We start from the raw sequence: 23,220 nt of genomic DNA, 5'->3' as shown, positions 1-23,220 counted from the left end.
AGAAGGGACATCCAGTTAGGTTAAGGCTTTTCAGCCTTGAAGAGAGGTGACTGACAGGAATATGAGAGAGGGCTATAAAATCATGAATGTCGCGGAGGGGACTGATAGGAAACAAGTGCTGTTGCTCCCGGTTGAAGAAGTAGAGGTTGTCAAGTAAAAGTAGCAGCTTTCAGGTTCAGGTGCTCCAAAGAGCGTCTCTCCGCATGTGCTGCCCGGCTGTAGGGCTTCTTACCAGAAATGTCGATGCTGAAAGTTGGCATGGATTCAAAGGAGATCCGAGTGACTCAGTGTGAGAAGGATCCAAGGGCTGTTAAAGACAGAGGTACCACTTCTGCCTCAGGCTCCCGGACTCTCCACTTGCAGCTGGGAGGTGTCCTGGGGACGTGTTGCTGCCTGTGCACTTGAGCAAGTCCTGCCACCGTTCCCTGGGCAGCACGTCCTTCCCTTGACCCGGAGCCATGCTTTTTGTGTTCACAGCCATAGGCAAACCTTTCAGATGAACAACTGCTAGAGGGGACTTAGAGTAACGATGAGCCTTGAGCCTTCTTTCCTGCACTACCCCCTGCCCAAACCACAGCCTGAATGTGCATCGTGTGTCCCAGGTGGAGATAAAAGTGACTGCACCAGCACGGTTAGTAATTTCATTAGCATTCTTCAGTATGTTATAAAATGTCAGCGTCTTTCCTGGGTATAAAATTTAGGGCTCCTTTTAACTCGGCTTGGGGGAGTGACACGATTTAAGACAGCGGTTGCAGACTGCCTGGAGGAAAGCAGATGTGACACGCGTCCTGCGCAAGAACAGCCGTGACTCAGCTCCTGCGCTTGGGCCAGGTCCCGCCGCCACCAAAGTCGACGCTCGCCTTTCCGTGGCCTTCCTCTGGCGCTGGCCGCAGCCTCGCGTCTGCACGTCTGTGGAGGTGCTTTTAAAATCAAAACGTGCCAAATGCTTTGTTGTGTTAGGGCCTAAAACCTTCTGATTTCTGAGTAGGTGTTTAATTTATTTTCCTCTTAATTTCTTTAGCTTTTAGAAGCATGAATCATTCAGATGCATTTACCAAAAAGCCTCGCTGCTCGGTTTTGTTTCTGTGCATATTTGCAGCAGTTACCTAAAGCGAGTAGGCTGTTGTTACTGCTGTGCGAAGGGGCAAGATGTTGGTAATGGAAACTGAGAGAACTGATTAATTTCCGGTTGATACATGGAAAAAAGAAGTCCCACATATTGATGAGATAGTGTGTGCACCAGCAGAATAAGAACAGGAGGTTCAAGCACATCAGGTTTGAGATTGAATGATATCTTGTAATACGCGTAGCAGTAGTGATGGTTGCCAAAATGCAATTGCATTTCCTTTCCTCATAATTTCTTGATCGCGCGGAAATCTCAAACATAATTAAAGGATATGTCAGATGCAGCAGAAAGTGCATCTTTGAGCACTGCCCCGGGAGCCCCTCTTTATTTCTCTTCCTCTTCTCAAGGTCCTCCCCAGCACCTCTCAAGGGAGGGCGATGTCCACGTGTGCCGCGTTGGCACTTCACGTCCGTGCGGACACCCGACCCAGCCTTCACGGGACTTACCGCTAGAAACGTGGCTTAATGCTTTGCATTCATTTTCCCTTCTCCAAATTTATAAAGCTTCTCTATTTTATATCAAAGGTAAGAACTACCGATATGTTCCTCCTGTTATGCGAAGGTTGGTGATGGAAATACTTCCTTCTTACATATTCCCTGCTTACAGAGAGAGGTATGTTTTAAACAGCTACATCCTCCCTTGTGATTTCCAAAAGACTGTCACGTAATGAGATGCTCAAATGACTTTTCATCATTCCTCACTGATTTTTATAGGCTAAATAAAGATATGTGAACAGTACAAAGAAAATGGATAGGGAAAAAATATTCACCTTTCTAATATACTGCCAAATCTAGAGTTTGATAATTTAATCTGCTGCCTAATAGCTTGGTAGTATACAAAGAATAAAACTTTTTTCTCACACAAAAACTGTGGATTTCACTGGCACAGGATGTTGGGGAGGCCAAAGAAATAAATAGGTTCATCATAGCTATTAACTATGATGACTGGGATTCAAACCAAGGTAAAATATCTTGTTTTGCAGCTTTAGTACTGTAATAGCTCCAGTGGGGAGATTTGAAATTCAAATATCGGTGGCAAGTGACAAAAAAACACATTACAAAGTATAGATAAGTGCCAAATACACCTTTTACAAGATATTTTGAAATAATACATATTGATAAGAAACTCCAGTGTTACATTTCAATTAGCATTGCATTGAGCCAGTTCCGGTGCTCGGAAGTGAGGGATGTGCACGCTGCAGAGCGCTTCTGAAAGGTGAGGTGTGACTAAAAATCATGCTCCAAAAATTAGTGGAACATATAAACTAAATAGATTAACGTGGCATTCTGGAAGAATACTGCGCTCTATATGTATTAGTGGACCCCTGTACATTGTTACCCATATGCAGTGGATGAGTTTGATCTTGCCGTACGTTCAGACGCATCCTTCACTGTAGAGCTGCTGTGGTTTCCCCATGGTGCATTCTGACACGATTTCTGCCCAGAAGCGGTTGTTTCTATAATTTATGCAGGAATAATAAATACTTCTGTCCTTGGAACCTGCAGAGGTCACACTAAGACCCTTAAGTACATTTGAGTAAGGCAATAAATATTTCTTTAAAATGGAGCTTTTCGATTGAACACCGACTCCCTTTATGTGCTGCTTCTGGAACGATTTTTTCATCTTATGCATAAGCTACCAGTATAATATTGCAATTATCTGTGCAAGTCTCCTGGTTAGAATGTATAAAATTATTTGCTGTGAATAACATGTAGTTCCTTCGTTGATTGTTATCTGTGAGTTGGTGTCGGGTAGTTGCAAGCACCCGCGGAGCAGCCCGTGAACACGCACCACCCTGCAGCAGCCTGCGACTGTTCTTTGCAGGCAGTGTTGTTTGTGCTTTATGGCTGGTCACCTAAGCAACAGGTTTCACGGACAGCATTAATGTGGAAACAGCTCTTCTTACACAAAATGGAACAGTGTCTGAACTGCTCTTGAAACAGCAGCGTTAGAAAGTGCCGTTCGTTTTGCAAAGAAAAGGCACTGACGCACAATTAAAACTCTGCAGGTTGTGCCTGGAATTGAGCTCGGTCGTCGGGTCCTTCGGTGAAATCAGAGAGAGTTTTGGATAAGCAAAGATATTCTAGACACAGGCTCTCTTCTCTGTCTTAAAACAGCATTTAAAATATGTTGCTGATTTTGTGCATTCAGTACTGCCTGTCTGCCCTTAAATGGATCTCTTTACAATTTCTGGTCACGCAAAGAGCTGCATCATTTACAAGCAGGATTCACAAGAATGCGGTTCTTCTGCTCAGGAGCAGCTGGAGGACACTCTTAAATAAAACAGGAATCCTCCTCGCAAGCTGTTTCATGTTACCACGAAGGTTTATAGATTGAGATAAATCTTTTCTGACCTACGTGACCCTTTTGGCAAGCAATGACAGGTTCCTGCTAAGCCTTTAGGGTATAGCCTGGACCCAGGTTCTTCTAATATTTCTGGAGCTTCCAAAGCATCCCTCCCTTTCTTGTGGACGTGGCTAAGTACAAAGGGAATTAAATCACTTTTTCTCTTGTTCTCTGAAGAGTGAGTATGGTATACGGCATAAGGGGGTCTTCTCTGCACGACGAAGCTGCTTCTAAACTTGCTTGACAATAAATCACTCAAATCCAGCTAACTCTGGAAAATCTTTGCAGCTATGACATCATATTGCGTTAATCCGAGACTATGAATACAGAAGTGTTATTCCTCCTCCTTCGTCCTCCTCCTTAGGAAGGGAGGAGTTGCTGAAAATGGCTTTGCAGTGGTGCAGCTGCCTGGCTTTCAGGTGCTGTTGACATGGAAATGGTATTTTCATCAGCTCTGTGGAGGCAAAGCCTGCCAAGGCTGCACCAGCCAGCCGCTGCTGTTAGACAGTCGTGACTGCCACCGCCACCGCAAGCCAAACCTCACTCCAAATCAGAGGTGACCGGTGAAGGACTGTGCTGAGAATAACCTCAGAAAAAGGGTTTTGGTAGGCTGCTTTCCAGGCCAGATGTGTACTTCTCACTCCTCGCTGTGCTGCATTTGTACCGTGCTTGTCGGAAGCTGAAACTCATTTACTGTGTTCAGTCCTGTGATGCACTTGCAGGACGTGTGATGTTTATGTGCTTAGAGCTGCCTAGTAATGTTTTAGATGAATTTCTTAAAATAGGGTTTTGTGATTGTTTTTCTATTTTAAGGACCCCCCAGGTGGTCTGGTTTGTACCTGACGATGGTTTATATTATTGAATGTTTATGGGATGCACAAAAGCATATTAAAAAAGACTTACTTATGAAGGTTATTGACCCATCAGTATTGCTTAACATACCCAGAGGTGCGTTTTGGACTCTCAGAAGAACTCTTAGTAAGTTAAATTCTTAGAGTGTTCTATTACTGAAAGAAAATAAGAATCAAGAGGTCATCACAACAGTGGATTAAAAATGAACAATGGGTTGGGGTTTATCTACCAAAGGCTGAAGGACAAGACTTAAGGCTGGATCTAGAACCAGGCCTAGATTTAAGTTTTGGGATGGTTGCTGCAGAGGAACAGGGAGCCAGAGATCAGTATGGACGGTCAAAGGCTTGCAAAAAGCAGCAGTAAAAATGAAAGCTTTACTGAATTATGGGTGGTAGGAAATAGCTACACAGGCAGGAAGCCTTGGAGGTGAAACCAGGGCCAGCTGTGGGATAATGGTAGCTGGACACATGGCCAAAGCCATGTGCAGATCAATGCAGAAAGCTTCTGTAAGTAGATGTCCTGGCATAGGAGGGTCAGAGATGGAAGATAAGCAATGCAGAGAATTAAAATGAGGCCATCCAACAGAATTAAGCGGAGTGAAAAATGCCACTGCCTCAACACTGTGCACATTGTTTTAGACTGATTGAAAAAGATGGGTTCAGTAGGCTATTACAGACCAGAAACTCAACAAGGGCTGCCACTGCCATCTGGCAGAAACCTGCAGAGGAGCTGGTAGGACGGGGAAGGGAAGGGAAGGGTGTTAAATAACTCGCTCTGAGTGTGTTTTGCACATGTGTATGCAAAAAACCAGATGGAGGGTAGCCTGGCTGCAAGACAAGACTCTTGAGAATCGGTTAAGTATCATATGCTCATAAAACTAATGCTTCTTGTGTCCTTAGCCTCCCTGTGTCGTCGTTTGATCTCCCTGCGGCCGGGAGCGAGCGGCTGCAGCATCCTCCGCTGCAGGTTTGCACGCAGGAGGAGGAGACCAAACTTCTGCTTGCGGTGCTGGAGGCACAGCAGGTTTTCAGCACGCTGCAGGTTTTCAAGCCTTCCCCCCTAAAATGTTTGTGCTCCCAGAGAAGCTAGTCAATATTCTCATTCTTGCTCTTTAGCAAATTATAATCAAGGATGGTTCTCAAGTGCTTGGCGCTTGCAGATGTTTTTACAGAGCTCTCACTTTGTATCGCAGGGCTCTTAATAAAGCACAGTAACTAAGCTTAAATTTTCTGGGAAGCCTCACGTGGTCCCGCAGCCAGCCGTAATCGACAGCCATTTTAAAGCCATGAACTCAGTCGATGCTGCGATTACATTTCTGGAGAAACCGTCGGAGCGGGCCGCGGCGGGGTGCTGCTTCCCAATGCCTCGCGTTGGCCCTGCTCCCCGGCTGCGTGCGACGATCCCCGAGGGCAGGGGCGTCGTGCGGGCCCGGCTCGGCGACAGGCCGCGCACGGAGCTGTTTTGAGAGCTTTGCAGCTGCCGTTGGGCCCGTTACGTGGTCAGGCTGCTGATGGGCCGTCTAGACAAGCGCGGCTTCCAGGATGCCCCGCTCTTCTGATTCACGTTCGATTATGAGACAGGCTTTTTTATTTGTAGTGTAAACATGCCCCTGAAAAAAAGATCTGCCACGGTATTTTTTGCATAAATGCCCCCCTTTTTTACAGGGGTGATTCGATTCATTCGTTTCCATTCCCCGTTACAGATGTGTTTTCAGCTTTGCTCTTTGGGCATTGGGTTTCCCGAACAAAGGGTGGATGAAAATGCTGAGCCCCTCAGAAAGTGCTCGTATTTAGCAAGGATCCGCAGCTGTACAAATACAAGGTCTTGCACGGAACAAGTGAACCGGAATCCACCTGGTTTGGTTGCTTCCTCCTCGTAGGCCCGGCCTCAGGTTTCCCAGGGCGGCGAGAGCTGCTCCGCGTTGGCGTGCGGGCCGGGCCGGCCTGCGGTGCTTGGCACGGCGGTGCGCGATGCCACGCGTTGCCATACCAAACAACGGGCTGCCAGCGCTTTTGTGAGACGGAACATAGGGCTTGGTGTGAAAGCACTACACGTTTCAGGGGATAATTCTTCCATGCAGTGTGGAAACACTTTAATTTCCCTTTAACTGCAGCAACGTGTTCTAATGGTTAGAGCAGAGGGCCCTGAACCAAAAGACAGCGTTTTGCACAGGGACTTTGCCACTGGCTCCCTGGCTGGCTGCTCGCAGTTCATCATCTGCTTTGTGCTTAAGCTTTCCTCATCTGTCTCTTACAGGGGCTCAAGGTGCCTTTGCAGAGCATCGCGAAGACGTACGCATTGCTGAGAGTTTGTTGTAAACGATGATGTCAGTGGCATGTACAGTGGGCACTAATGACTTTATTTAAGTAGTACAGCTTGGGAAGTCTCAGGGTCTCCACAGAAAATTGGGGAGGACTCTGGTCTCATTGGATTTTCATATTTCTCCTTGCTTCGCTCTTGTGTGACTAAAGCAGAATCAAACCAAGAAGCCAGGCCAAAGCTAGCTACTGGGTTTCTAACTTCTGCCTGATGATCACAGAAACAATTTGTTCTCCAAAGCAGCGCTTACTAGCAATGTTACTAGCAAACATAGCAGCAGGTTTCCATTTCCAGAGCGGGTCCTTCTTGGGTCCATCCTGCACCTCCGGCTTTTCCATAGCGTTGGTCCCCGGTGGGGCTCTCCGTTGGCGCTGCCCGATGCAGCCCACGGTGCCCAGCTGAGGAGCCGCTGCCCTCCCTACATCTCCCATTAGGCTCCTTGATGAACGGAGCAGCTGACTGGCCTGGGCTGAGGACAGGAGCACGTTGCCCCTGCAAAAATGGTCGTGAAAGTTAACTCTTCCCCTTCCGCCTCATTCCAGACTTCCGTGAACGGACCTGCTTTACCCAGCTCCTTGAAATAGCACAACCGTGCACAAATGTCAGCCTGGGCAACTCTGCTCCGCCGTGCGAGTGCTATATAAAGACTTGATGTGCATCCCGGGACGCGAGCCAATTCCATGGGAATGTTTCTGCTCACTGAAATAGGATCAAGCCCTGGAAAAACTCAGCAGCTTCTCTCCACAAAGCGAAGGAACTGTTTTTGAAATAGGGTCGGTGGGATGCATCATTTAGACCTAAATAAACCAGAGATTTTCATTTCTGATTTTGCATAGCTAGATGAGCTCTCTTCAAAGCATATTTCAGTTTGGGGAAAATTTGTTCTCTGTGGCTTTTCTAAAGACTTTCTGTGCTCTTCTGTTGACCATCCTGCTTTTGTGTATGGATTTAGTATGGTGTTGAATTTAGTACATTATTGAATTGTTCTGAACATGTTTTAGTCCCAAGTGAACATGTAGTAATAACAGAAGATCAGAGCCAAGAAAAACACGAAATTCTGTACATGTCAGGAGGCAGAAAACACTCACCTTGCTGTGCTTTAAGGAGAAGAAGAAATTCTCCACGCTTGCACAGCAGCAGTGTGATCCTAAATCTGGATCAGGTCGGCAATACAATATATCATAAGTTTCGCTTTGTTAGTTCATGCAATCTAGAATATAAAAGAAATTCTGTGAGATAGCTATAAATCCAAATATAAATACTTCTGTATAGCAAGAAAAAGCAATTAAGGTATGAAAAATCAGGAACTACTATGAAGAGTTTAAGCAGTATTTTTTTAAGAAAGGCTCCCCTGTCACTGAGGGGCAAGAAGCTATTTTGTTAACTTTGTAACATAAAACTGAAAAATTGTTATGAGGAATGAAAGGCAGCACAACAGCAAAACTGCTGCAGGTGTTTTTCATAAACAAGTGGTTACTGATTTCTTTATATCTTATTCGAAAGGTGTTTTAAAATATTTCTTATTTAGTTCTACCTGTAAAACTGGATGTTGTCTTTCAGCATGTCTGAACAGTTGTTGCACTAGACTACCCATGTCCGCGTCGAGCAAAAACAGAAATGGAAAGTGTTTTTCTTGCTCATTTGAGAGCAGGTTTGCCCTCCATCAGTGAGGCAGTCGACAAGTGGCACGGGTCCTGCAGACGTGGTGGAAGGCCTGGTCCTTTGGATCAATCATTCTCAATTTTTTCCAGTGAAAGCATGTGACTCTTTGTGGTGAATTTAGGACCACCAAAAACAGTTTTGCTCTCTTCAGCTGCCTTTCATGGACCCCCGCAGAGCAGCTCCTGGACCAGAAAGGTCCACAGAGGAGAGCTGCAAAGCCGGAGGTGTTCGGAACGATTCTGAAGAACGCGATAGAAAATTATCTGCCTTTGGTAAAATAGCGAACTCTATTAAATTTATATTACTTTTCAATAAACTTCTGTGGAAAACTATTAGTTAAGTGTATTAAATTTTATAAGGCTCTCTTACAAGAGCTGCTCCAAATGGCAGCCATCTGGAAGAGAAGGCTGCTGCCGCTACAGTGCTGCTATTGTTTTCGGGAGCAGAGAGGATGCCAGCGTTGCATTGACTTCCACAGTGGATTTACAGTAAAAGTCAAGATTTCAGGCATATATGCAATAGTATGGTTTTCAGCAAACACATGGAACTACTGAAGATCTTTTCTCCAGTTTTGCAGACCAAGCAGCAAATAAGCCGGCTCCGTGTCTGCTCGTGCCCGGCCCCTGAGCAGAGCGCTCCAGGCCCATGGAGCAGCCCCGCCGCCCGCCAGCGCGGCTTAGCTCGGTTTACCTTTTTCCGAGCATTTACAAGAAAGAATTTGGACCCCGTAATAATAATAATAATAATAAAATAAAAGGAAAACACTGAAGTGTTTAGAAGCCGCGTCTGATGGCTGGATGGCAGAGCGAGGAAATACAGCGTGCTCCGCTCCGTCAACAGCAGCGACACCGCTCTGCCGGGAGAAATTAACCCCCGGAGTGCACTTGCCCTTCGTGTTTGGTTTTAATCCCATGTATCTTGATCAGTTCTAATAAGTAGATTTATATTGGGCACCAAATGTTAAAATTGCCTAAACTTGAAAGGCCTGCCTATGAAATGAGTCGAAATAGATTCTCTGTGGAAGTTACTGCAGTGCCAATAAGGATTAATTAAAACGCAAATGTTCTCCATTGTGTGTTAATTGAGTAATTGTTATTCAGTCAACCTTCTTGGTTTTTCTCTGTGTTAAATAATCATAGAAGTATTTCACCTAGTCTCACTGTTTATTTAACCATTAATTAAGGAAGGGGATATTCTGCATGTATTAGTATTTTAATTGGAGAATTTTATTCCCGGTGGCCTAAACATCTACATATGTTCAGGTTTTGTGTTTAGCTTTTTTATCTTTTAAATGACCAATGTTCCTCATTGTACACACCACAGACTAAAAAAAATCTCTCAAGTGCTCTGTACAATCGAACTTCATTAGCGCTTGAAAACCAGTGGCCAGGTCTTAATCTCAGCTGCACTCATGTAAATCTGAACTCATTCCCCCACTGTAATGATGGGTTTACTCTGAATTGATACTGATATCGTTGAGATCAGAATCTGGCCTCTGTGATTTAAATGATTAAAGTGCATATTGTATAATGACACCTAACAGTTGCCAGTTCAAAACATTATCTTTCATGGTTACTGATTTACAGAAGTTCACTTTATAACATATTCACAGTTTAGCAGAGCCACAAAATTTAAATCTCCGTACATGAAGACCACTCTTGTAGGCAAAACAAGAGAAAACCTTAACTTTATAATGACAAAATTCCCATGTATTTCTGTGGGCATAGATTTTTCCTACATTTCCAACCTGGCCCTGCTCTACGTGACATTATCACATCACTTAAAAAAAAAAAGGGCAAACTTCTGAGCCCTGATCTGCACAGCCGTTTGGGCATGCAGCTGTATGTGCTCTTCTTGAATATTGTTTCAAGGCCATATTGAAAGAAGAATGTAATCCAGGTAAATTAAAGCAGGTCAGAATTGGATTTTGAAGGCACACTGATATTTGCATTTCTGATTAGTCTTTGCATATGCCAAGGCCGTTCAGACATCAATACTGATTTCCTTTTTATTGGCAGAGGTGCCTCATGTTTCTGTCATGCCCATATGTGCAAACGCTGTTGAACTGACCCGATATGAGGCTGGAAGACAGATGAGCTGAGCCGAGTGAACCGAAAGTTGACTCGCCGAGCTCCCGTGTCTCCTTCAGGTGAGCCTCCCGTCGGCTGCCGAAATCGAGCTCAAGTTAAGGGGGAACTGGAAAACTTGCCGTGTCCCTGTCTTTAGCCCACTCGCTTTGGATAGAAAGCAAGCCGGAAAGCTGCCAGCTTGCACGCGTTATTCCACTGTTTCAGGAGAGAAAGGCTGGGATGGAAGGGAAATGGGATGGTGGATTTCCAAACTCACTTATCTTTTTTTGAGATATGTGTATTTAACAAAGAACGGTATGTGAGCTGTTTAGCACTTCCTCACCGTGGTCCTGTGTCCTTAACATGGAAGGTCTTTATTTTCCCTTCCTTCCACCTCTCAAAGACGTGTTTGCCGTCACAGCCTCACAGGGAAACCTGCCCGGGGCCCGGGCACGGCGTGAGCTGCGGGGACCGCGCTCGGGGAGGGAGCCCCGGGGCCCGGGGAGCAGGCAGCAGTGCTCCGAGGCTCCCGCGCCCCGTGCCGCTGGCGGGGCTCCTCCGCGGCCCGCCGTGGCTGCTTCGTGCAGCCCCACAAGCCGGCAAGACTTGCACGTTGGAGCCTTCTTGAAGAGCACATAGTCCTGTCCCGTCCCGTCCCCGGGAAAGACACACTGAACGCACGGGAGAGGCGTGCTTATCCCGGCAAGACACATCCAGCGACGGTCTTGTCACGGTGCCGTCCTTCGGGTGCTTTCCAGCTGCTATTTTATTAACACTGCGGAAACTGAGCGTTCTTCGCTTCCCGTCTTCAGAAGGGCTGGGAACGACGGCAGCATCTGGGATGAGGGGAAGAAGGACCCGGAGCAGGGAAAGGACGGAGGGGAAGGTGGGAAGGGAGGCAAGGAAGCTAGCCGGCACCCACGCGCGTCTGCAGCGGCAGGGCACGCTGCAAAAGTGAATTTGGTGACTGCTGGCAATAGAGATGACGAGAAGAGTCAGGAGTTTAAGCGGCAGAAACCAGTCTGAGCAAGGGGAGCTTGGCCGGACCGGCTGCCTCTGTCGGGCAGAGCTGTGTAGCGGCGCTGGGAGCACTGGTTTCGCTCAAGGAGCTTCGGCCTCGCTCAGTGCAGTGCCCCCGCGCCAGGCCCGTGATGGACGTGCGTTGCTCGTCGTTTCTGAGGTTGGTTCCTGAGGTTCGGATGTTTGGTCTGTAGACGTGTCCAGATGCTAGAAGCAGAAAGGCAGCTTCAGACGGGTGTTTGGGTTTTATTTTCCTGCAGCAAGCGAGGCTTCGACGCGGTGCTGGATCACAGGGGATGCCCCAAAGAGCCCTGCAAGATGCTTTTTGTACTTGTGGATGTCATACTTCATTTTTACATCTGCAAGTGCGAAAGGAAAAAAGAAAAAGGAGTAAAATGACATTCTTTAAAGAGACTTATTTCCTCTAACCACGTAACGAACAGCAAAGCGATCGGTATTTGTGACTCTGAAATGAAAGCAAAGGACTTTAATATTTTTCTTGTGGCTACGTCTCTTTGCTGTGCCCAGCCATGAATCAGAAGGCAGCAAACACAACACCAAAACGAAGCTCGACCCTGGCATCGGAGGGAGCAGAGAGCACCAGGAGCCGGGGCTGGCGCAGTCCCTCCTGCCAGGAAAGGTGCCGGTTTTCCTCCCTCTGCCAGTGAAGCCGGTGGGAACTTTGGTCTTTGGTAGCTCTGAGACCTCCAACGAGGCAGCGCGGCTTCCTTGGAAAATCCCCTCATGAGGATCCGCTCGTAACCAAGCTCCAGCATCGCTCTGGCCCTGCGTGCACGGCCGGGGCCGCGTCTCCTGCACAGCCACCTCCGTGGCGCAGGGTAGGGTCTCCCTGGTCTCCCTGGTCTCCCTCTCCCTTTTCCTCTGATTTTTGTTTCCATCTTTATTATTCTTTGATAATACTACAAGTATATTTTTCCCCTGACCTGACTGAGCTTTTCTGTTTTCCTCGGGAAGATCGGTGCAGAGATTGATCCAAACAAAGCAAGACTTCATCTTGCACCAAAGAGTATGAAAAGCATATAAACACGTCCAACGTCTTTTTTTTTTCCCCCACACTGATGAGTGATTTGTGGCCCCAGGTCTTTTTTCCCTGCAAAGGCCTGTAAAGTAGCTTTAGATTAAAAATATTGTCAAACAAATAAATATTTCCCTCAGTTTAAAGGCCCCCTAGATTAATGTAAATTATTTGCATGTTCCAACCATGCTCTCTGGTTTAGCAATGCAGCTAGTATCTAGTTACATTTAAAATGTGAATAAGCACTGACCCCGAGTCAGCGAAGCACTGAGGCACACGGTAAATCCTGTTGATTTTAATGGGATGTGAATATTTGTTTGAAGTCAGGTCACTCTGCTAAATATAGAAAGATTAGCAGACACTATCTTAGCTGTAGGCTCATGTGAGTTGCCATTATTAACATTCAAATTTTTGTAATTTTAAAGGTATGTCAGAGCATGTGTTTAAAACCATCAGCTTAATCTTTGCAGTTACGTTGTCTTTACTGCTCTGTTGATTTACGATTTCCTTGGTGCCTGTCCATGTATTTATTTTTCAGTGGTACTAAACATTTTACAAGTAGCCGCAGCGATGATGCATTAAAGCATTGACGAAGGAGGAAAGGCACCCGGGCAATGTGAGCGGACGCGTCCCATGCATGAAAAGCTCGCGGCCTTGCCAGGGCCGTCATGAATTCCAGCCGTGCTCCATGCGTGCGCCGGCATCGGGCTGCAGCGACAGCGCCCTGATCCTTGCGGAGACGCTGAGGCTGTTCCAGGCACTAATTAATCTAACGAATGTGGAGGCCGAGCTGGAGGCAGCCTGAACCAGGGCGAGCGGCCGCTGAGCCCCGTCCCCGCGTGCACGCGCGCGTGCAAGGCAGCTTGCACAGCACCGGTCTGCTCCCGCGCTGCTCTGCCGCCAGGCCAGCATCCGAGCTTAGGAAAGCCCAGCCTGAGCCGCACCTCTGTGCCGTTGTCATCGCTGCCACCAGTGACGCTTCCTTCAGTGATGCCTCTATCTTCCAGAAGCATAAACGATATTTTACTACACTGCAAGAGAAAAAAGGCTCCCCATCGACATGCAGTGTTTTATAGTTTTGTGAGCTTTCTTTTGTATTTAGGATTGTGTTTGTGGGAAGGGAAAATTGTCCATATTTCTTCAAAAGGAGCCAAAAATGATCTGGGTGATGGATGATTAATAAACTGAAGGCCAGGCAACAAATCTTGACACAGTTTTGGAGGAGCTCTTTCTATTCTACCGTTCATGACACCCCAGGGAGTCGTAAAACTCTGCGCTAACATTGGTTGTCATTGAATGCTGGCAAATATCCAGAACTGAAAATCAGAGTGAATCACAATTTGTGTCTTTGAAAGAAAGAAGATCCTCAGTACATCCATCTGCTACTGCCCATAAATCCAAGTCCGCCTGAAGAAGTCCCGTATTAAGCAGTCTCACCCTTTGGGTAACTCCTCTCCCTGAAAGAGCTCTCTGCTGTGGAAGTACTGTCAAAACAAAGACACGTTTTAGGTCCATCAACCTTGACAATGTCCTCTGACATTATTAGCTGAATCCATCAGCTATTAATGACTGCAAGATATATAGGATATACTCCGGTTAGCACTTGGAAAGACTCTCAATTCATTTCTAGCTCTATTTATTCATTTAGATTAAATGGAGTTATTAAAGGTCACTACTTCATTTCCAAAGTATCAGGTGAAAATACTTTTCAATTTAACAGATAGAGGAGACTGCCTGTAATAAAATTAAATACCATCTTAACAGTTTCTTTGATTTTAAAAGGCATTTACTAAAAGTTTGGCTTTCATTAACTAAATCCAGGCGGGGACCAGAGAAATGGATGGCGGTGCATAGTGCTCAAAGGGGAGTTATTCACTCCAATAATGAATTTGGGGACTTTGGGTTTTCAGAGAACAGCAGCAAGATTTCTTGTCCTTCTCGGCACTGAATGACATGGAAAACCTGGAAGGTAATAACTACCACGTGTAGACAGGTTTTGTAATAAAAGAGCCACTCTTTCATTTTATGATCTGAGATTTACCTGCAAAACACCAGTGACTGAGTCTTCACTGAAAAATGTTTTCTCTGCCGTCCCTTAAGCCACGGCTGTGCTGGAAGCATTTTACCTGTAGATGATATTGTTAAAATGCCTTTGATGTGGACACAGCAGCACGAAGTATCGATACTGGTATGGTATATCCCACAACTTGTTTTCCAGCAGGAAATATGAACTGACTTCTGCTGGAAGATCAGGGTTCACGTTTTTCATTTCTTGTGACTAAATGTGCTGTCAGAAGCCTGCACAGGGATCACTGTGGTTCTGTGAGCCGCCCAGCCGGCTCCGCGTCTCCTAGCCGGTGACTTAGACACGTATCTCTATTAATTCAGGCGGCACAAAGTGGAAGACCCACTGCTTTGCCGTCTGCGAAATCTGGAAACGCTCGGTGAATGCTTTGGCTCAGTTTGTTCAAGGCACCTCCAAGCTCCCGCCGTGGGAATATGAGAGACCCTTAGTCTAAAGTTAATCTAAAGCTAGGGCCCAGCAGCGGTGTCGTGCGATGGCCCTCAGCCCGCCGGCCCGCAGCCCGTCGCAGCCCTCGCGGCACCGCGGAGCATTGCCCGCTCCCTTCGGAAGCTGCCAAACAGATGTTGCTACTTGTGCAAAACGCTGCTTTGAGAGTGACCAGATGTGGTCAGGCAGGTTGTTCCCAGATGTTCTGCGTGTTGCTTCGGAGTGGAAGAAAAAAGGTGCCGTTAGCAAAAACAGATATGCGGAAGACGAGCTGAATGCCGAAGCGCCACACAGGCCCCTCGGTGAGATGACACCTGGGAGTTCAGGGTTTTGTGCACTTCCATTTTGTCAGAACTGCACGTTTAGTTCTGCAAACGCTGCGATAAAGAAATCAAACCATAATCGATCAGATCTCTCTTTATTTCATTAATTCTTGCTACTCATGAGGAAGCTTTAGCTCTGCAGGAGCCATGAATTAATTTGTGAAGATGGCTGAGGTCTTAGGACATGTCTAGGCATCATAAACATGATGATAGCAAATGAGAAGTATTTCCTCCGAGGTCCAGCTTAAATATGATAATGTTATAAATGTTGTAAGACACTGAAAATTAGAATTAATGAAAAATACTGGTAAGAGCTTGTTCTGCGGCTTAGAGCAGGACCAACACAACCACAGAAATTTGAACTATGTCAAAATATTTGCCTTATGCTGTTTGTCTGCAATGTGTATAGCTGGACTGTGCAGAGGGATCGCAAACCTCTTGCTTACTGTTCTGGCCGGCTCACAGAAACATCCGGCGAGGCCGGGCCACGCTCTGCGCTTGCAGTGAGTCGCACCGTGGGGCAGGTCGCTGCGGGCAGCGGGACGCGGGAGGGACAAAGCAGCAGCATCCTCTGGGTAATCAGCACCTTTCGCAGCCCGGGGCCCTCCGCCTTCCAAAATCTCTCCCCAGGGAGAGCGCCGGGGCTCCACGCGGCGACTTTCCTTGGCAGGGGCAACCTGGGGACTCCTTAAAAAAGGTGGCTATAAACTAAAGATATTTTTGAATTGCTGACTTTGTTTCTGAGGCTAAAACTAACTTGCCAAAGACAGATTTTTTCGTCTAATGCAATCTGGCTAGGTGGATGTTATAAATGCTTTGTATTGCCTATGGTACAGGTATCCAAATGCATAGCATTTTCTTTGGCCAAAGTTAGTAAATATTTAACAAAAGCCTTGAAAAAGCATCCTGCTGTGGATGTCTCACCAGCTGTTGACAAAAACAAACTCTCTGTTAGGAAAGGGTCACTTAAAATCCAGTAGTAGTAATAAAGGTCATCAGGAAATAAAAACATAGGCTCCCTGCCATAAGAAAAAAAGAGAGAAGTTGTGAATATGTGCAATCTATTTTAGTCATTTTTAATGAACAAATTAAAACAAAGTTATTATTTTTGAAGTGGCGCAGCAGGCTTGCAATGTGTAGTGAAAAACAAGGTGAGAAAATATGGGATAATCAGTTGTAACCTCAGAAATAAAGGCAGGTTTTTTACTACACTAAAGAAGTTTAGACTGGAAATGCTGTTTTGAGTTATTTGCTTTCTCTGAGAGCTGGAGGAGTAATTACTGCAAATGCAGTCACGGCACTAATCCATCCGATGCTCAGAGGCCAAGATGTTTCATCAGATTAAGGGATTATAAGATTTCTAGCAGATTGGTTAAGGTCACGTCAAAGTTTTGGTGGTTAGATTTCAGTTTAGTGGTTGCTAGAAGGAAACGAGTGGAGGATTGCACTTCCAAAGCCGCCGAGCATTTTGGCCCATGTACTGCAGGATTTAACAATATCAGCTTGAGAGCATGTACTCTTTTCTGCAAAGCAAGTAGTTCTTTGGGGTTCTGCAAGTAGGGAGCCATTTTGTACGTATTGCAAACCTGGAATTTCATGTTAGAGATGACAGCGGAGGCAGCAGAAGCAGCTCGCCCGCGGAGTGAGGGTAACGCACGGAGGAGTCGCTGCTGGACTCGGCTCCGGGCCGCAGCAAGCAGAGCGGTTTCCACCACCAAAAATTCGACGTGCAACGCAGGAGCAGATAAGCCTAAATTCAGCATGGAGCAAGAGACGGAGGATCCTTAAGTCTCAAAGCATCTGATGTCCCTTTATTTAGGGATTACATTAATTCCTGCTTTCAGATATGACCAGGAACACGTATATTCACTAATCAGAGTAAATAGGTGCATGAGAAACGTGTTGAGAAACACCCGTCTGTTTGGGGGATGTGTGTGATCACGGTGACCGTGCGAGTGCCCTTCCCCGGGAATCGCCCGGCATCCCGGGTTCCGGCACGCTGCTCGCCGAGGGACCGCTCCGCTCCGCGCGGGCTGGAAGGAGACGTCCTGCCAACAGCGGCGTCGGGACATGCCGGTGTCAGCAGCGTAAGCGCCGTGCTCCGTGTGTCCCTGCTGAGCAGAGTGTTTGTAAGCAAAAGCTTTTTTTTGTTTGTTTAAAAAATATGCTTTGTGAATGTTTAGGTGCCTGCAGGAACAATAAATGACCCTCTCCCGTGTGAGCAGCACCTCTGCCCTGCAGGGAGCCCGTCCGCGGCCACGCAGCCCCGCGCAGGGGATGTGGGGACCGGGGACCAGGGACCAGGGACATGGGGACACGGGGACGTAGGGACATGGGGACACAGGGACCAACCCCGCGAGCCTGCTGCTCGGGACGGGCTGCTCAGCACGAATCACCTCTGCAAATCGCTCGCAGCATCTCTGCAGGAACTTCATCAACTTGTCAGATTTGCCCGAACAGGTCAAAAAAAAGCCCTCGGGGAACGAGGAGGGACCTCGGGAGCGGGGGAAGCCAGCTCCCGCGGAGAGCTGCACCCGGTTAAAGCATTTCTGCCGGGTTCGCTCCGCGGTCACGAGCACGAGGACCCGCGGACACCCCAGCACCGTCCCGGCGGCGGGTCCCCGGCGTTCCCGCGCGTGCACGTGGGAATTGCAGAAAAGGATGGGGTGAAAAAGCGCTTCGTGCTCCGCAGGGCCCGCGCGTAGCCTGGCTTGGGCGGCCGCTTTATTCTTTGATGGTTTCTGCTAATCCGGCTCGCGGGCGGGCGTGGAGCAGCTATCGCAGTGCACGCGGTTTCTGCTCGATTCCCGCTGTGGGAAATCAGCCGCTCTCTGTGCCGCGAAGCCGCTCGCGCACGCTGAAAGGAAAAAGTGGGGTGTGAGCAGGCTCCCCGCGCCGAGGTGCCGAGGTTGGAGCTGTGCAGGACGAAGCTCTTCTCGCCGTCGGGGAGCGGAGCCGGGCTTTCCCGCGGCACCGGCACGGCCGGGACCCCCAAGCCCCGGCTGGGTAAATGCAGGTTTTAGTGCTCGGTTTCCACCCGCCCTGGTTTTGTAGCACCGCAGCGCTCATGAAAACGGACATCCCAAGGGAAAACCGCAGCGCGCGCTGCTCGGGTTTTGTTTGCTGGTGTTTGCAACGGGGCTGCGGGGAGCAGCGGGAGCAAGAGCGTGCAGCCGGCAGCCGGCGGCGAGGTTGCTTCGGGGTCGCTCGGGCGTTTTGCACCAGCGGTTCACGGGGTCGGATGCACGAGCGGGGCTGGACCGAGGCGGGACCACGCGGCTGGGACCCCTCGCTGCTCCCAGCCCGGAGCCGGAGCCGGCCGGGCCCCGGGGATGAGGCCGAGCCACAGCGTTTGCACAAATACGGCTGCTTTAGAAAGTTTCTGCCCTATGCATTTTTCCGGACAGAAACGTGCTAACACAAATACTGAAAGCCAGTAAAGGGTGTCGCTTACAGCAGCGAGGCGAATTTAAAGGATGTATCCAAACAAATGTCCATGATGTTTTATGCTTGGTAGTTTTCATCCCGGGCCAATGCCAACGACAGCGAATTGCACTGCCGCTGTCTGCGTGTGTCACAAGTTGCTGCCGTGTAACGTGTATTGACTTTCTAAGGCAATAGATCCAAATAATTAATTTGAACAGAAGCTGCTGTTTGCATGTTGTTTTTAGGAATATGAAAAATGCGAAGCTGCTGCCTTTTGGAGCAACCCGCTCAGCAAATCTGCTAGGCAAGTGGGCTGCGCTGCTCTTTACTCCTCTGCTAATACACGGATTTACAGGAGTCAAACTGACTCTTAAATCAGCTGGGAGATGCAGGCAAAGCTGCGAGGAGAGACGTTTCACTTGTGTCCTGTCCTGTCATTTAACCTTCTTTTTCACTTTAATTTGGTTTTAATGAACTTGTTGTTTCCTTTTTCATTTTAACAGCCCATAAAAGGCAAGCCATGCATTTACTTTATTGTGCTGAAGAAAACATATATAGAGATTATTTTATATTATATATATACCTATTATATTTTTGTATTTTAAAATATGGCCTATAAGGATGTGTACTTTGCCATGGTCTTCGCCTAACTGATGTTTTCTGGAAACTAACTGCACAGCTTGTGAACGTCCACACGTTTTTTCCATTTGCCTAACTAAGACCTGTCCCTAGAGGACGTTCAGCGAAATGTTCCGTAAAAGGAGCTCGACACAAAAATTGTGTGTGCTGGGGGCAGAAGCCGAGCTTTGCGGTCAGGACTGGAAAGCCATGGCCAACACGCGCGGTCACCGCGTGCAGCTGGTGCAGCCGTGCTCGAGGCGGTGGAGCAGCAAAGGACCCCGGGTGTGCGCACGCGAACCAGGCACTTAATTTATTGCTGTCATGTCAGTGCGCTTTGGTGTGCACATACATACATCCAAAGACTTAATAAATTAGCCTGGTTTCACTTATGTAAACATATATATGTGGAGAAACTGAGCTAATGCCGTGGTTCCAGACATGAAGGAAAGTTTGGGTCCTCTGAAAACACTCTGCCTCCTCTATTTCCCATATAAGCTGCTGTCAAAATAAAATAGAGAATGGCAAAGAGCTCTGAGCCTTGAAATAAAAGAAAAAAGAAGACGGCGATTGCCTCGTGTAAGGTAAACAAGGTAAGATGCTCTTGCAAGGGAGACGCAGCGTGTGCTGGATAAGGCGAGCCGGCCCGGAGAGGGAACGGGCTGCAGCAGACGTGTGCAGATGAGGTGCTACGGCACGTTAATTCAGGAGTTGGTGGATAAAACCCTGAACCCAGAAAGGAAGGAAATTGCGCATGAGGTTGAAAGGCCAAAGCGATAAGGGGTTTATGTCTGAAGTCTGAAAGTCTACGTGAGCGAGGATGGAGAACTGCCCTGGGTGCCCAGAGGCTGTAGGAAAAGGCAAACCCAGGAACATGCTGGCTGACCCCTCGCCCAAAACGCAGGGACGGGGGGGCTGCAAGTCCCGTCCTCCACCGGGAAATTACTGTGCGCTCTGAAGAGAGATCGTTGCCGGTTTCAGCGTGAGGAGAAACGCGTGCAAGAAGGGGAAGAGCCTCCTTCCTGGCTTCGGATGAACTTTGCATTTTGAATCTCGAAGCCTCAGGTAGGAAGAGACAAAAATAATCCAGGCAAAACCTTTTCTAAGCAAGGCGTGGGCGGCAGGGAGCCTGGCAAAGGGGCACAGTTCCCGTCAGGCCCAACGCAGCGGCAGGGCTCGATGGGGCTGGGAAACCAGGGAAGCAGCAAAATCTGGCACCGAAAATCAGTGGAAGAGCGAGCATCTGGAAGCCGGTGCTTTTATCGGACATGGACGTGGCTGTGGAGAGGTCCCAGCTCCCCAGGAGCAGGGAGGAGGAGGGGAGGAGATGCAGCCCCTGGACACCGGCTCAGGTTGGAGGGAAATCCGCGTTGGTCGTCACGGTGCAAACGCAGAGAACTGGTCACTAAGTATCACCTAAGTCAGTCATCCTTGGCTTGGAAGGGAACCATGATTACGATCAGTCCCTGATATAAGAAATCCAGGACTCGGATGGAGACTGCCGCCTGAGCTGGGGAAGACCTGGCCACTTTCTGGTTTTGCCATTTTGTTCAGGTGAAGAATCCAAAGAAAAAATTCTTGCAGGTGTTCTGCATAGTTCACGGCAGCACGTTGATGGCCCCACCGCAGGATTTCATGTTTCTCACAGCCCCCGAGACAAAACCCCTCCCTGGGAGCACTTCTCCAGTAACCGGTCTGGGCCGTGACGTGGCTTTGAAATGGTGCGACTTCACCCGGCGCTTCTGCCTGACTCCCGGATACGGCCTTAGAAGGAATTGTGTTAATTCACCTCTCATTAGTGTGGTGACATAACTACAAATATTCTATGGTGAAATATTTCGGTGTTAGAGCCAATTCGACGGCCGCGGGAACAAAGCTGGCATTCTGCAGCAGCCCCGGCCAACGGCTTGACATTAAACGCAAACAGCTATTTTCCACCCCAGTGTAAAGGCGTCGCTGATCCTGGGGACTTCCAGCACTTCTCATCCCACTAATACCGTCTAACCCGTGCTAAGTTGTTATAGGAAGAGGGTTTTTTTCTCATATTTTTTAAATACAAAGAAGCCCAGTCCTCTCACAGGCTTTTGCTTAAGCTGGATTTTATTTCTCTCTTAGCATGTGTTTCACTTCTCTTCGCTGCTGGGACACGTAAAGCAGCAAATCTGCATGGGGTTAATGCCTTAGTGCACTAAAAAGAAGCAGAGGCTGGCAAGGAGGAGGGGGAGAAAGTGGCCGAGAGAGCGAGCTTTGTTCCCGTCTAAGTGTTTGAAGTACGGGAGAGGGACTCACGCTGTTACGGGAGGCTGGAAGAATTTCGTTAAAGGATGGGATCTGATTTTGTTTCAATTTAAAGTGTAATATCTCATTGACCAACCCAATACTGTGGGAAAGGCAAATATTCTCATGTATAGTCACCTCATTTGCGCTCTGTACAACGTCATTTCAGATGATTGTGGTGACAGGTTTGTATCTGCAGACTCAAAACGTCCTGTGTCATGCTGAAGGTGTCCAGCTCTAGCGAACTGCCAGCGTCTCCGTCCTCATTGCTGCGGACGTCCCCGACAGCCGGTCACCTGTGCCTTCTGGACGCGGATGTATTAGCTTTGTCAGCTGAACTTTGTCCTCGTATCGCTAGGAATATAGCAGCTTTGGAGCTGTACTGGAGCATGGGAGTTACTTCTTGCTTCCGTTATGCTGCGACCTCGGTTGCAGATGTCACTTCTGCTTCGTGCACCACGGCGTTGTCCTTGCTGGTTGGGAGACGCGAGGAAGACGCGGAGGGAAGGGGGAAGAGGAGAAGCTTCTGCTTTCCAAGACAGACATGAACAGGGTTTAGGGACCCTCAAATATAACAGGACTTTGGAGGAAGCAAATTGTTTTGCAGCAGCTGATGTTTTGGTTGGTCCAGATGTTTGCACGTGCAAGTTGCGTGTGCGTTGCGTGTGTGTTGCGTGTGTGTGTGTGTGCACGTGCGTGCGTGCTGAAAGCGCTGCTTTGCGGAGCCAGTGCCCTCCTTGCAGAGCCGGCGCCTGCAGAAATGCCTGCAGAGACCGGAGGTTTCCAACACGGGCTTTTGGGCGCGGGGTCCTCCGCTCCGTCTGCAGCCCTGGGGAGGGGGACAAACCCAGCGCTGCCGGGTGACGTCTCGCCGCGCTGAGGCTGCCGCAGCCGAAGGCCGAGCTCCGTGCAGCGATCGAGAACAAGGCAGTGGAACGAATGAGCAGGAGCAGCAAGGCTCGCGCCCGTCTGCCTGAGCAAAGAAGAGACGTTGCATGGAAAGAAGGGGAAGAGCTCTGGCACGTGCAGTACGAAAATCACCAGAACTTTCTCAAGAGTCGTTTTTTGTTTGCTTGTTCATCACTGGGGAAGGGGAGCAGTTCAGGCTTGGCAGTTTAGCGCTTGGAGTTGTCATCATCTCATTTTCCTGCGCTTCAGTACTGTGTAATCTTGGCAAAAGAAAGGTGCTGAAGGGGGCTATTCTTGACTTTCCAATTCTTGTATTTCCAATGTTGATTAAACAAGAAAATCTTCTACAAGCCTCTTCTTGTCAGATTCCTCAGTCCTATTTCAGGATCAAATAGGTTTCGAAACAGGTCTGGATAAGCTCGCAGGCTTAATCTGCTTGAAAGGCGCAGCTTGGGCAACGCACCAGGCACAGCCGTGGATCACGCCGCGTGTCCTGGGTCGCCCTCCCGCCCGCCGCAGACCTGGAGCTCGCCGAGGACGCGCGTGCCCGGCTTGCAGAGCACGGCTGCCCCTGAAGGCAGTTCTTTAATGGAAACACTCGGTTTGCCTTTTCCGCCACTAATACTTTAGTGGGATCAACATTGTTGAAGCTAATTAGAATTCAGCGAGAACTGATTGTTCGTCAGAGAGAGGAAAAAATGTTCCGTGGAGCCTTGGGTTTGGTA

The 23,220-nt window shown here is 48.2% G+C and overlaps 1 long non-coding RNA gene across 1 annotated transcript; it reads left to right on the top strand.

Annotated features, from left to right (window-relative positions):
- The first annotated feature begins 7,019 nt into the window (after positions 1-7,019).
- Positions 7,020-17,527, top strand: LOC135330044 (uncharacterized). The gene is made up of 3 exons (XR_010391799.1): positions 7,020-8,577; positions 10,324-10,454; positions 12,969-17,527. It is a non-coding gene; the product is annotated as an uncharacterized LOC135330044 (long non-coding RNA).
- The last annotated feature ends 5,693 nt before the right edge of the window (positions 17,528-23,220 follow it).

This window comes from Dromaius novaehollandiae, chromosome 15, assembly GCF_036370855.1.
Source record: "Dromaius novaehollandiae isolate bDroNov1 chromosome 15, bDroNov1.hap1, whole genome shotgun sequence".
Taxonomy (NCBI): domain Eukaryota; kingdom Metazoa; phylum Chordata; class Aves; order Casuariiformes; family Dromaiidae; genus Dromaius; species Dromaius novaehollandiae.
Note: the sequence above shows the minus strand (reverse complement) of the source record. Positions and strands in the feature narration are given on the sequence as shown.